This window comes from Saimiri boliviensis, chromosome 3, assembly GCF_048565385.1.
Source record: "Saimiri boliviensis isolate mSaiBol1 chromosome 3, mSaiBol1.pri, whole genome shotgun sequence".
Taxonomy (NCBI): Eukaryota; Metazoa; Chordata; class Mammalia; order Primates; family Cebidae; genus Saimiri; species Saimiri boliviensis.
This window is the reverse complement of record NC_133451.1, coordinates 13831021-13843192: the sequence shown is the minus strand read 5'-3', so window position 1 is coordinate 13843192 and position 12172 is coordinate 13831021.

The window sequence follows — 12172 nt, the reverse complement described above, 5'->3', positions numbered from 1 at the left end:
TCCCTACTGCTCTGAAGGTGCCTGCCATACATGGTCAGTTCTGGCTGACTCTTGCCTTTTCCTCCTTGAATCATGCCTTGCCATCCTCCCTCTCCCACTCCAAACTTCTTCCAGTTTTCTGGAGGCTACTTCACTCTCTCACTGTCCTCCCATCTCACATGCTTCTCCCTCTTCCTGGAACACTCTCCACCTCTGTCTTCAGTGGCCAATGCCTTTTCTACCTTATAGTCTCAGGTTATCTCTTTGTCAGGGAGAATTCCCTGTGTCACAAACCAGGAAGGATCCCTGGATATACTCTTGCAGCTCCCATTGTAAAACTCACCACTCCCTGCCGCCACTGCTTGTTAGCATTTTTCTCTCTGGAAGATTGTGAGTTTCACTAGGGCAGGTAGCCTGGCCTGGCTTTATGCAGAGTTCCTGGTACGTAGCAAGTTTTTAATGCATATTAGGTATATGGATGAACAGATGAGTGTGTTTGCTTGCCCAAAGCCATCAAGTGCTAATTCTGGAGGCTTAGAACTCTAAATTCCCCATCCCAAACCGTCTCCCTAAATCAGCTAGTCCCTAGACTCTGCTTGCCTTGCACGCTCACTTCCTACCTCTAGACCATTTTCCCAAATTACTCTCATTATATGCCAAATTAACAATCATACTTTATGATACTCCCTGCTCTAGTTTGTACTTTTCAAATACTTGTACAGTCTTAGTCCTTGTATTTTGTTTGCTTGTCAAATTCTTGTTTAGCTCTTTTTTCTTTCTTAAATAAATCTCCTTATACTCACTTTGTACCCAGTTTAATTTCAAAGTATTTTCCCCTCTTCCCACTTCCTTAATACTATGTTTTAAATGTCCTCAGGTTGAGAAGCATTGGATTAGACATACAGTTCAGATTAGGTCCATAGAAAATTATTGAGTCCAATGCTTGAGATAGAAAGATGAGCGAGACATTTCCCAGTGTTCAGGGAACTACAGTCTTGTATCTCTGAAGGCTGAGTGCCTCTATGCTGGAAGGGAAATATTTTAGGGTATTTCTTTGTGTTGGGCATTAAGCAGGATGTAAGTAGCTTTTTTTCCCAACCCAGGGTGCTTGGGAAGCATCCCCTGGAATCATCCTGTCCTCTTCTCTATCCCTTCTGCAGACCCACAATTGTAACTCCACATCCTTTTAGGGAACATTGAAACAGCCTGAGCTCCCTGGTCCTAATTCTCAGAGAGGAGGAGACCATGGCCCTGAGTCATGAGATCTGGTTTGGGAGTTAGGTTAGGAAGCTCTTTACTTTAGGAAACAAAGTCTTGGGTTTGAATCATTACCAAGCCTCTTATTAACTGTACCTCCTTGGAAAAGACATGTCAAGTCCCCTGTTTTCTTCATCTGTAAAATAATAATAAGTGCCTCACAGAATTCTTCTAAGGATAAAGTAATAGAACAAATAAAATATTTCTGGCTCAAGGACTCAGCAAATCCCATCCCCAATCAATGGAGGGGCCGTTTAACCATGATCTGTCTTTTGCAGCTACCCTGTGTGTTTGTCAGTGGCCAAGTGAATGAGCTGCCTTCTAAAGTCTAGGTCACACCGTAACTTCAGGGCAGCTTAGATAAGGTTAAGTCCTTGGCTCGTAGACACTCAACTGGTGTGGGTACAGCCAGAAGTCAGGGGTATTAGAAAGAGTTTTGTATTTGATGTAAAAGATACATTCAAATATGATATAGCCACTTCAGAGAACACCTTGGTTATGCTGTTCAGAGTACAAACAAACAATTTTTTCTTTCTCATGATGCATCTATCCCTCCCCCATCTGTGCATTCAACTATTGAACCGGGGTTTATTGAGCCCGTACTATGCGGTAAACACTACATTAGTGAGCCAAAGATGTAGCTTCTGTTTGAGGAGGCACACACTCTTAGTTTGCCGGCAATACAGCCTGGTATAGACTGTGATGGAAATAGGCAGAGAAGCCATGGGGTGGTGGCAGACTGCTGACTCCATTGAGGGATCAGGGAGGGTTGCATGGAGAAGGTGATCTGGCAGACAATCTACGTTGGTGTTGGACCAATAAGAGTAGACTCTGGCCAAGGAGTTAGGACTGGATTCTTAGATTCATTCTGTTATGCCAGGCATTAACCCTGTAATTGCTGGTTCCCTGTAATTGGGGATGAGACAGGGTGGGAGGGGTTGAGCACAGTCAGTTGGGAGAACTCAGGGAAGTGGCTATTCACTGACCACGTAGAAGGGGTTCTCTGTTTTACCTCTGGCATTGCCATCACACCCTTACCTTGTTTGGTTATGAAGTTTAGGACAAAGTTACCAGGTTTACAAAAATCCTGAATCCCTCTCTAGAGATGCTACTCTAAATCTGAGTAATTTTGCTTCAATTTCCCTGTCTTACATTTTCGAAAATAGTGTTTTATATCTTTCTTTCCCTTCCGTTGTACAGATTATTTATTTACTGTTTCTTACTAAATAGAATGTCCAAAATGGTTTCAAGCACCTGTGTCTCTATGCCTTCCTGCATTAATGAGTGCTGTGGGTCTGTCTCCCCTCCTTGAAGAATCATGCCCTCAGTACACTGGTAAGCTCCCGATCTTGTCTTTTCACTCTCATACATTAACTCAAAGTGTTGTATATCTTTTTGGTCTCCATGTTTTTTGTGAGTAACCCACAAGTGCCTGATGCCTCTTAATCTGTGGAAATTTCTGCGTGAGAATGAAACAGCCAATTCTGTGAGGCAAGCAAGTGCACAGGAGGCACATTTTGGAGTCAGGAGACACTAAATCTAAGCACTAGGACTTTTGTAGTTGGCTATTTGGCTGTGGGCTAATCTATTTCTTGAGGATTTATTTAAAAACTAGAGATTAAAATTGTGACATTTCAGTGAACTGCCTCCATTAGGTTAGGTCTATCAATAAGTAGACACCAAGGTGGGGTGAGACATGTTAAGATGTTGTTGGAAGGAATGCCTACGAGAAAGGAAATAGGTAAGGAGTTTGGAAAGGCTGGGATAGCCTCAGAGGGCGGTGTAACTCTGACCCCAGTGAAGGGGAGAGGGAGAGGAAGTTGGTGGAAGCATCCCAGACTATTATTTAGTCTACAGAAGGGTTGACAAAGCCTTTGGGAAGTCCTTGGGCTTCAGTTGGCCAACAAAGATGTCCTGGAGTTCCACGTCTCTCAGGAATGGGTTGGCTTTGGTGTCTTTGCTGCAGTTGGTCATTGTGAGGGCAGCTTGTGTTGTCAGGGAGACTTGGGCATAAATGTGATGGATTTCAGGTACAACAGCTGGATCCAAGGTCAGTTATGTTCCCTGCTGCAGGAGTTCTGAAAGTTTCATCCTCACAGCTACGTCAATGCCTGTCACATTTCCTGGAATACAAAAATGACTGTCCAACACTTGAATCTAAAGTGAGATGTCATTTCCTGAATTTGCAAGGCAGGGTTCCTCTACCTCGAAATAGACAAAGCCTTCACATTGGCATAGAATGAAAAGATGCCGAGTGCTGTGAGCAGCACACGAGAGATGCTCAGGAAACCGGGGAAGGGGCCCACATATGATGGAAAGAACATTCCTGGCTTTAAGTCCCAGTCCTATGATATGCCTTGGGGAAAATGGTTAAACATATTTTTAGCTATTACAGGGAGCTGGCAAGAGGGTACAACAAGACAACTCCAGCAGACATGGGCACCGCTAAGTACAGGACCGCTCCCTAACTTTCCTCTCTCAGCACCCTACCCCCTTTACTTTCAATTACCTTAATTTGCTTAGGTAACAAATTTATCAAAGTACCTGTCCTAAGGCCCAAAAATGAGAGCTTGTGTTCTACGTGCCTAATCTTAGACAGAGTATTTACCCTTTCAGGGAATGTTCCTGCAGGAGTCAAGTTTATTTATGATGTGGTAATATTGGGATTTCAGAAAACAGAAGTGTTCATTGGGTAGAGAAGCAGTACCTAGCGTATCAAAGCTCTGTTTTTCTACCTAATCCTAGGATCCATCTGAGCAAAGCTGTCCCTTTTAACAAAGTTCTTTGATTTGTGACCTAGTGCAGCTTCTTTCTACTTTCCATCCATTCATTTATGCAAGAAATATTTGAGAACCTGCTCCATGCGAGCCACTGTGTTAGGTCTTGAGATGGATTTGGTCTAACATAGCATCTTAGTTTGGGTTCTTCCAAAAGCCAACCCCAACACAGGGATTTGGGTGTAGGTAGCTTGTTTAGGAAGGGGTGCTCCCAGTAAGGAATTCAAAGAAGTGGGGAAGTGAGTCGGGGAAGAAAAGGAAACCAATAAGTATGCTTCCTCTAGAGCAGAGGCCAGCAAATGTTCTTTTAAAAGGCCCAGATAGTAAACATTTTTGACTTGCCAGATCATATGGTCTCTGTTGCAATTACTCAGCTCCACTGTTGTACTGTGAAGGCAGGCATAGGCAAAGCAGCAGGCAAATAAACGGGCATGGCCATGTTCCAATAAAACTTTATTAAAAATAAGTGTCTAGCTGTATTTGGTTCATATTTGCTGATCCCTAATGGAGAGGGTACCCACTGTGGGCAACTGGGGCCCAACTGCACTGAGAACCCACTGGAAATATGCTTCTGCAAATTTGTCCTACTGAAAAGCAAGGACAATTTTTTCTATCAAATCTCTTCTCTTGGCCAGGTGCGGTGGCTCAAGCCTGTAATCCCAGCACTTTGGGAGGCCGAGGTGGGTGGATCACGAGGTCGAGAGATCGAGACCATCCTGGTCAACATGGTGAAACCCTGTCTCTACTAAAAATACAAAACATTAGCTGGGCATGGTGGCACGTGCCTGTAATCCCAGCTACTCAGGAGGCTGAGGCAGGAGATTTGCTTGAACCCAGGAGGCGGAGGTTGCGGTGAGCCGAGATCGTGCCATTGCACTCCAGCCTGGGTAACAAGAGCGAAACTCCGTCTCAAAAAAAAAAAAAAAAATCTCTTCTCTCATGGTTTGGAGGGTTAATCCTTCGCTCCCCTGTTTTCATCTGGTTGACCTTGAACCCATGTAGTTTTCCCCAGGAGTGCTGAGCATATTCTGGGTTCAGAGAACACCTTCAGGCCAAGAGGCATAGGATTCTTCAATGTGTGCCAAGCTAGACAGTGACCTTGAGGGTGACCCAAGGGGACATGGGTGAGGCACCAAAAGTACTACATAGAGGATCAAGAATGAACCTTTAAAAAGTGACATCATATTTCATGTCATCAAGAAAGCCCTTGTTATTAGAGAAACCCTACCAGGCATAGAGAAAAACTGTCAGGCAGAAATCATGTAGTTCTGGAGATAACATAGATACAAACACTAGCTAAGATTTGTTATACTCTTCCTATGGAACAAGTACCGTACCAAGTACTGTGAGGTAGGTGCCATTTTATTTTCATTTTATAAAAAGAGAAACTAGGAACTACAAAGTTTACACACTTTTCTTATGGTTGCACAGCTAAATAAGAGGGGGAGCTAACTTGTGAACCTCAGAATTTTGTCTCCAAGACTCATGGTCAGAGATGAACTCAGGAATTCTGTTCAGACACTCGCTGTGTCAATTTGCTAAGACTGCCATAACAAAGTATCAAAAACTTGGTGACTTTAGACAACAGAAATGGACTGGGCATGGTCCCTGCACTTTGGGAGGCTGAGGCAGGAGGATATCTTGAGCCCAGGAGTTCAAGATCAGCCTGAGCAACATGGCAAAACCGCATCTTTGCCAAAAAAAAACCCCAAAAATTCACTGGGTGCAGTGGCATACACCCACAGTCCCAGCTATTGGGGGGCTGAGGTGAGAGGATGGCTTAAGCCTGGAAGGCAGAGATTACGGTGAGCCATCATGCCACTGCTCTCCAGCCTGGGTGACAGAGCAAAACATGTCATAAATAAATAAATAATTTAAAAAGTCAAAAGAAATGTGTTGTCTCACAGTTCTGAAGGTTAGAAGTCTGAAATCAAAGTATTGGCATGCTACCTCAGAAAGCTCTAGGGAAGAGGTTTTCTTTGTCTTTTTCTAGCTTCTGTTGGTGACCATTGATCTCTGGCTTGCAGATCCATCACTCCAATCTCTGCCTCCGCCTCCACACTCTGTTCCTTCTGTGTGTCTCTATGTCTCTTCTTTTATTCTTATAAGGATACCACATTGGATTAAGGATTTACCAATGATCTCATCCTAACTTGATTACAGCTGAAAAGACCCTAATTCCACATTCACACACAACCTCTAGCTAGAGGTTAAGACTAGAGCATATTGTGTTTGGAGCAATAATTCAGCCTGTAATAATGGACCAGGCACTGTGCCAGGACAAAGGATTCTGAGATGAAGCAGTCATGGCTAATTCCTGCGGCCAATCAAGTCTATGGATTCAGTGGGATTATTAGAGGTGCTATGGATTGAATGCTTGTCTCTCCCTGAAATCAATATGTTGAAACCCTAACTCACAATGGGATGGTATTAGGATGTGGGGCTTTAGGAGATACGTAAGTCATGAAGGTGGAGCCCTCAAAAATGGAATTAGTGCCCTTAGGATAAGATGCAGGAGAAAGCTTGCTTCCTCTGTCTCTGCTTTCAGCCATGTGGGGGCATACCCAGGAAGAGAGGCCTCCCTAGAACTTGGCCATATTGGCACCCTTATCTTAGAATTCCCAGCCTCATTATCCAAGTAAAAAATTAACACAAGAACAGAAATCAAATACCACATATTCACTTATAGGTGGGAGTTAAACATTGAGTACTCATAAAGCTGGTAATGATGGACACCGGAGACTAGTTGTGGGGAGGAAGGTAGGGGACAAAGGTTGAATAACGACTGGATACTATGCTCACTATCTGGGTGACTGGATCAGTTATACCCCAGACCTCAGCATCATGCAGATGGAGGATATGTTACCCATATAACAAATCTGTGCATGTACCCACTGGGGGAAAAAAAGAAAGAAATTCCCAGCCTCTGGAACTGTAAGAAATAAATATTGGTTTCTTATTTATTTTTATTGTTATTTTTAGTTCTTGGGTACATGTGCAGGTTTGTTAAATAGATAAATGTGTACCATAGTGGTTTGCTGCACATATCAAACTGTCACCTAGGATTAAGCCCAGCATGCATTAGCTATTTTTTTTTAATACTCTCCCTCCTCCCACCTGACCCCCGGAGAAGCCCCAGTGTGTGTTGTTCCCCTCCCTGTGTCCCTGTGATCTCATTGTTCAGCTCCAAAGATCTAGAACCAGAAATAGCATTTGACCTAGCAATCCCATTACTGAGTATACACCCAAAGGAATATAAATCATCCTATTACAAAGGTACATGCACATGTATGTTCATTGCAGCACTATTCACAATAGCAAGGACATGGAATCAACCCAAATGCCCATCAGTGATAGACTGGGTAATGTTGATTTTCAAGCTACCTAGTCCATGACAATTTGTTAGAGCAGTCTGTACTAACTAAGGCACATGGCTTCTGTGAGAGCTGAGTCCGTGCAAGACTCTAGGGTCTTCTCCCCTATCTGATAGCCCAATGCTCTCCTTCAGCTTGTTCTCACCTAGAATGCAGGCCCTGGAAGCCTCACCAGAGAAAATTTTTATAATAAAATACTCTGGTTGAGGGAAGCTGTCAGCAGGTCTAGGGAACAGATACAGAGACACCAGCAATTGTCAATTAGGCACTAATTGCTTCCTGGCAAGGCCAGACCTTTGATGGGTGATGGCTCAGAGATCACACAGATTAATCAGGTAAACATGTTTCTTCCTTTTCTGGGCTTTGGAATCCAGGTGGTAGGAGAGCTTGGAGAAAATAACCTGGTTAGTGGCCAGAAATTGGAGTGTTTATTGTAGGCGGAAGGCCAAAAAAGGCATGGGAAGTTTCAGTTTATTTTTAAAAATCTTTTTATGGTCATATCTCTACGTCTAGCTGTTTCTAAGAACTTTGTCTTTAAAGTGCCACCCAACTGGGTTTAAATCACTTTCCTTTCGCTGTGACCTTGGAGAATTTACTTAGCCTCTCTGAGTCTCAGTTTCTTTATCTGTTAAGAAGATATAACAGGAGAACTTACATTGTTCAGTGGTTGTGATATATAAGTTTGCAAATAATGATGCCTGCAAAGGTCTCAGCATGGTGACTGGCGCATAAATACAACTAATCAGTGTTTGTTGCTGTCGGGTTGTTCTAATTATTATTGACTCATGAACCTTGTAGGTGGCGAGAACAGAAACTGAAGGACATTGGCACCCACTGTGTGCCAGGTGTTGGGCTAAACAACGTACATAGAATCTCATTTAATATTTATAATAAGCATGTAGGACAGGTCTTGTCTTCTTCACTTTATGGATGAGAAAACTGAGGCCCAGGGAGGTGAAATAATTTGCCAAAGGTCCCACAGTGGCCTGTTGCTGGAGCCTGACTCCAATCTTCCTCCCATTTTCCCTCCCTCCACAGTACATATATCTGGGTGAAACTGGGTTAAAAGGAATAAGGGAAACCTATAGAAAGAGAAATATTTCCTAAAAGAGCAACCTGGGGTGCTGCACACATGCACACATGTGCTGAAGCTATTCTCACCTGGGAGTTTAGTCATAAATATCTTCAGTGAAATTATAGGGTCTCCAGTATGGGTGTTAAGAAGTTGGAAGGAGCAGCACTGGGTACCAAGAGGTTGAGATGATAACTTTGAATCGACTCATATGTCCACCATCCCCAGTACATCTCATGGGCTATGGGAGACACTTTGAATATCCATTGATAAGTTTATATACTTCCCTGTGGCAGGCAGGACCCTTCCCAGATGAAATTCAGGGGGCTAACAGGAGTTTCTGGGAAGGAGAACTAGGCTTGTCCTTGTAGGGGTGGGTAAAGGCTCTAAGAGTCCGGCTGGTCCCTGACTTTAATAACTTTTTTATCACTGTTGGTTTCCTTTTCTCATTTACATTACTCACCCTATATGCCTGAGGAAGGTCAAGGGCAGCCCCCTCCCTGTTTTTATTTTTTAACCCTCTATTGAAGTTAATTAGTAATCACCTCCCTGGGCCTCCGTTTTCTCATCTATAAAGTGAAGATAACACCTGTCCTACATGCTTATTATAAATATTAAATGAGATTCTATGTACATTGTTTAGCCCAACACCTGGCACACAGTGGGTGCCAATGTCCTTCAGTTTCTGTTCTCGCCACCTACAAGGTTCATGAGTCAATAATAATCAGAACAACCCGACAGCAACAAACACTGATTAGTTGTATTTATGTGCCAGTCACCATGCTGAGCCCTTTGCCGGTCTTGATGGTCTTTTATCCCAAAATACAGCCCCTTGCCTTGCTGGGTCAAAGAACCTGGAAATTCTTGGTGTGGTAGGCAGAATAATGGCTCCCAAAGATGTCCACGTCCCAATCCCCCAACCTGTAAATGTGTTAGATTGTGTGACAAAGGGGATTGAGGTTGCTGATGGAATGAAGGCTGCAAATCCGACGACTAATCAGGATTATCCAGGTGGGCCCAATAAAGTCACTGAGACTTATTAAAGTGGAAGAGGCTGGCAGAAGTTAGAGAAGCAGAGATGGCAGCATGGGAAGGACTCAGCCTGATGCTGCAGACTTTGAAGGTGGAGGAAGAGGCCGTGAGGCAAAAAGAGCTGATGGTCAGGAGATAGGTTCTCTGCTGCAGAAAGAATATAGCCCTGCTGACATCTTGATTGTAGCCCCATGAGCCCTGAATAGGACCTCTGACCCATGGAACTGTAGCATAATGCATTCATGCTGTCGAAGCTGCTAAGCTTGTGGTCATTCATTGCAGCAGCAGTAGGAAATGAATCTCTTTGGCATAACACAGGGAAGGGTAGGGTAGGAAACTGGCCGGAGGGTTTGAGCTCAGGACTTGGAGAGTGTAAAGGTGACCACCCTGTGTGGCCGAAGCCAAGCACAGGAAAGCACAATTAAAACAGGAAAAGTAGTAGCTGATATTTTCTTAAACAGAAGGAGAGCAAACATTGTACTGGGAGGATTCCTTTGGGAAAGTGAAAGAGCACGGGTCTTGGAACAAAAGCATCTGGTTTAAAACCTGACTGCATCTTTCTTGTTCTGTGATCTTGGGCAAGTTACTTAACCTCTCAGAGTCTCAGTTCTTTATGTATAAAATACCATCTACAGACTATCAGATTAAGATCTGCATTATCTCATTGATTATCTGTTAGTTCAGTTATTAGCTAACTATAGAATTGTTCTGACTTATAACAAAGAGAAGCAGTCCAGAAGTAGACATACAATAAATGGAGACAAACATCTTCTCCAAAGGCTATATGCCACTAATCGTGCTACAGTTTGGTTTCTCTGAACTAAGCTATTGAATATTCTTTAGAAGGAAATTAATCTACATTTAGTATTAATGCAATGCTAGTTAGTAAAAGCTTCTGATTTAGGGAATAGAATTTTCATGGCAAGGAAACATGTTGCTTGAACTAAGAATTAGGATTAGGCCTAAGCACTAAGATATTCTTTGCAAAAGCACTTTTAAATAAGCCTCTAGCCATTAAAAACTTCAAGTTCACTTCTTAGTTGGCCAGCCAACCAAATTTCTAATTCTAGTTTTCATCTTTATTTATGTATTTATTTTTATTTTATTTTTTGAGATGGAGTCTCACTCTGTTGCCCAGGCTGGAGTACAGTGGTGCAATCTTGGTTCACTTCAACCTCTGCCACCCAGGTTCAAGCGATTCTCCTGGCTTAGCCTCTCATGTGTGAGCCACCACACCTGACTAATTTTTTGTATCTTTAGTAGAGACGGGGTTTCACCATCTTGGCCAGGCTGGTCTTGAATTTCTGACCTTGTGATCCACCCACCTCAGCTTCCCAAAGTGCTGGGATTATAGGCATGAGCCACAGCCCTCAGCCTTTATCTTTACTTTAAAACCCAGCAATAATCTTTATATATAAGAATGGATCTTTAAGATGGTCTACATTTCTGCCTTTGCATCAAAGTCAACATTCCCGGATCTGAACTCATTACTTATCCACCTCTGTCCCTAAATCTATTCATCCTGTGCTTCCAGTCTCAGCAGTCACTTAGGTCCAATCACTGGAGCCCAAAACTTGGAGACACCAATCCCGGCTGAGGCCCCTCCTTAGCATCTTTCTACCTGGCGTCTTCTCTCCATGCTCATCATCATTATTATTATTTTTACATAGAAGAAGAAATGATAGTATAGTTCCTCTGTCTGCCTCAAGTCTTGTCCCCATCCCTGCTCTAATCTAGTCTCAACCCTGTGACCAGTATATTTCTAAATTAATAGTTTGATCACGTTACGTTCTTGCTTAAAACCTTTCAGTCTCTCTTTGCTAGCTGTGAGTGCTATGGACTGAATTGTGTCCTCTAAAATTCACACATTGAACCTCTAACCCCCAGTGTGGCTGCATTTTGAGATAGAGCTTTTAGGAAGTAATTAAGGTTAAAAGAGGTCATGAGGGTGGGACCTTGATTTGATAGGATTTGATAGGATTAACATCCTTGTAAGAAGAGACACCAGAGAGCTCCCTCTCTCTTGCTGTGAGGACACAGCAAGAAGGCAGCCATCCACAAGCTAGGAAGAGAGCTCTCCCTACACACTGACCCTGCCAGACCTTGACTGGGGACTTTGAGCCTCCAGGACTGTGAGAAAACAAATGTCTGTTGTTTAAGGAAATTTGTCTGTGTTATTTTGTTATAACAGTCTGAGAAGACTAATACAATGAGATAAAATCATGGCATATAAAGCTTTTTTCTTTCTAATTCCCACCTACCTGACAGGTCACACATAGACAGGTCTTCTGTTTGCCCACAAATAATTTAGGTTCCTGACCCACCTTGCTCTTTGGGACAGAAGTGTTCCCTGCTGGGAATCGTCTGGATAGTTTCCTTTCATTGCTTCGTTCTTCATGGTTTTCTTGGTGCATGTGGTGACAACTCCATTTTGTATTCTCTTAGGACTTGGGACAAGCCACTTTCATCACAATAAAATGTGTTATAATTTTTCCTCATCCAATCTACATCTCTTAGTTGACAGATTGAGGAGGAGAGAGAAGGGTGTTGCCTTACCTGTCTGTCATATCCATGGAACTCATCACAGATGGCACCTGGTACATTTTGCAAAAAAAATGGTCTTTTGAATGGATGAACCAATGAATGAGTGGAACATGAAGCAAAGCTTCCTCTTGCCTTTA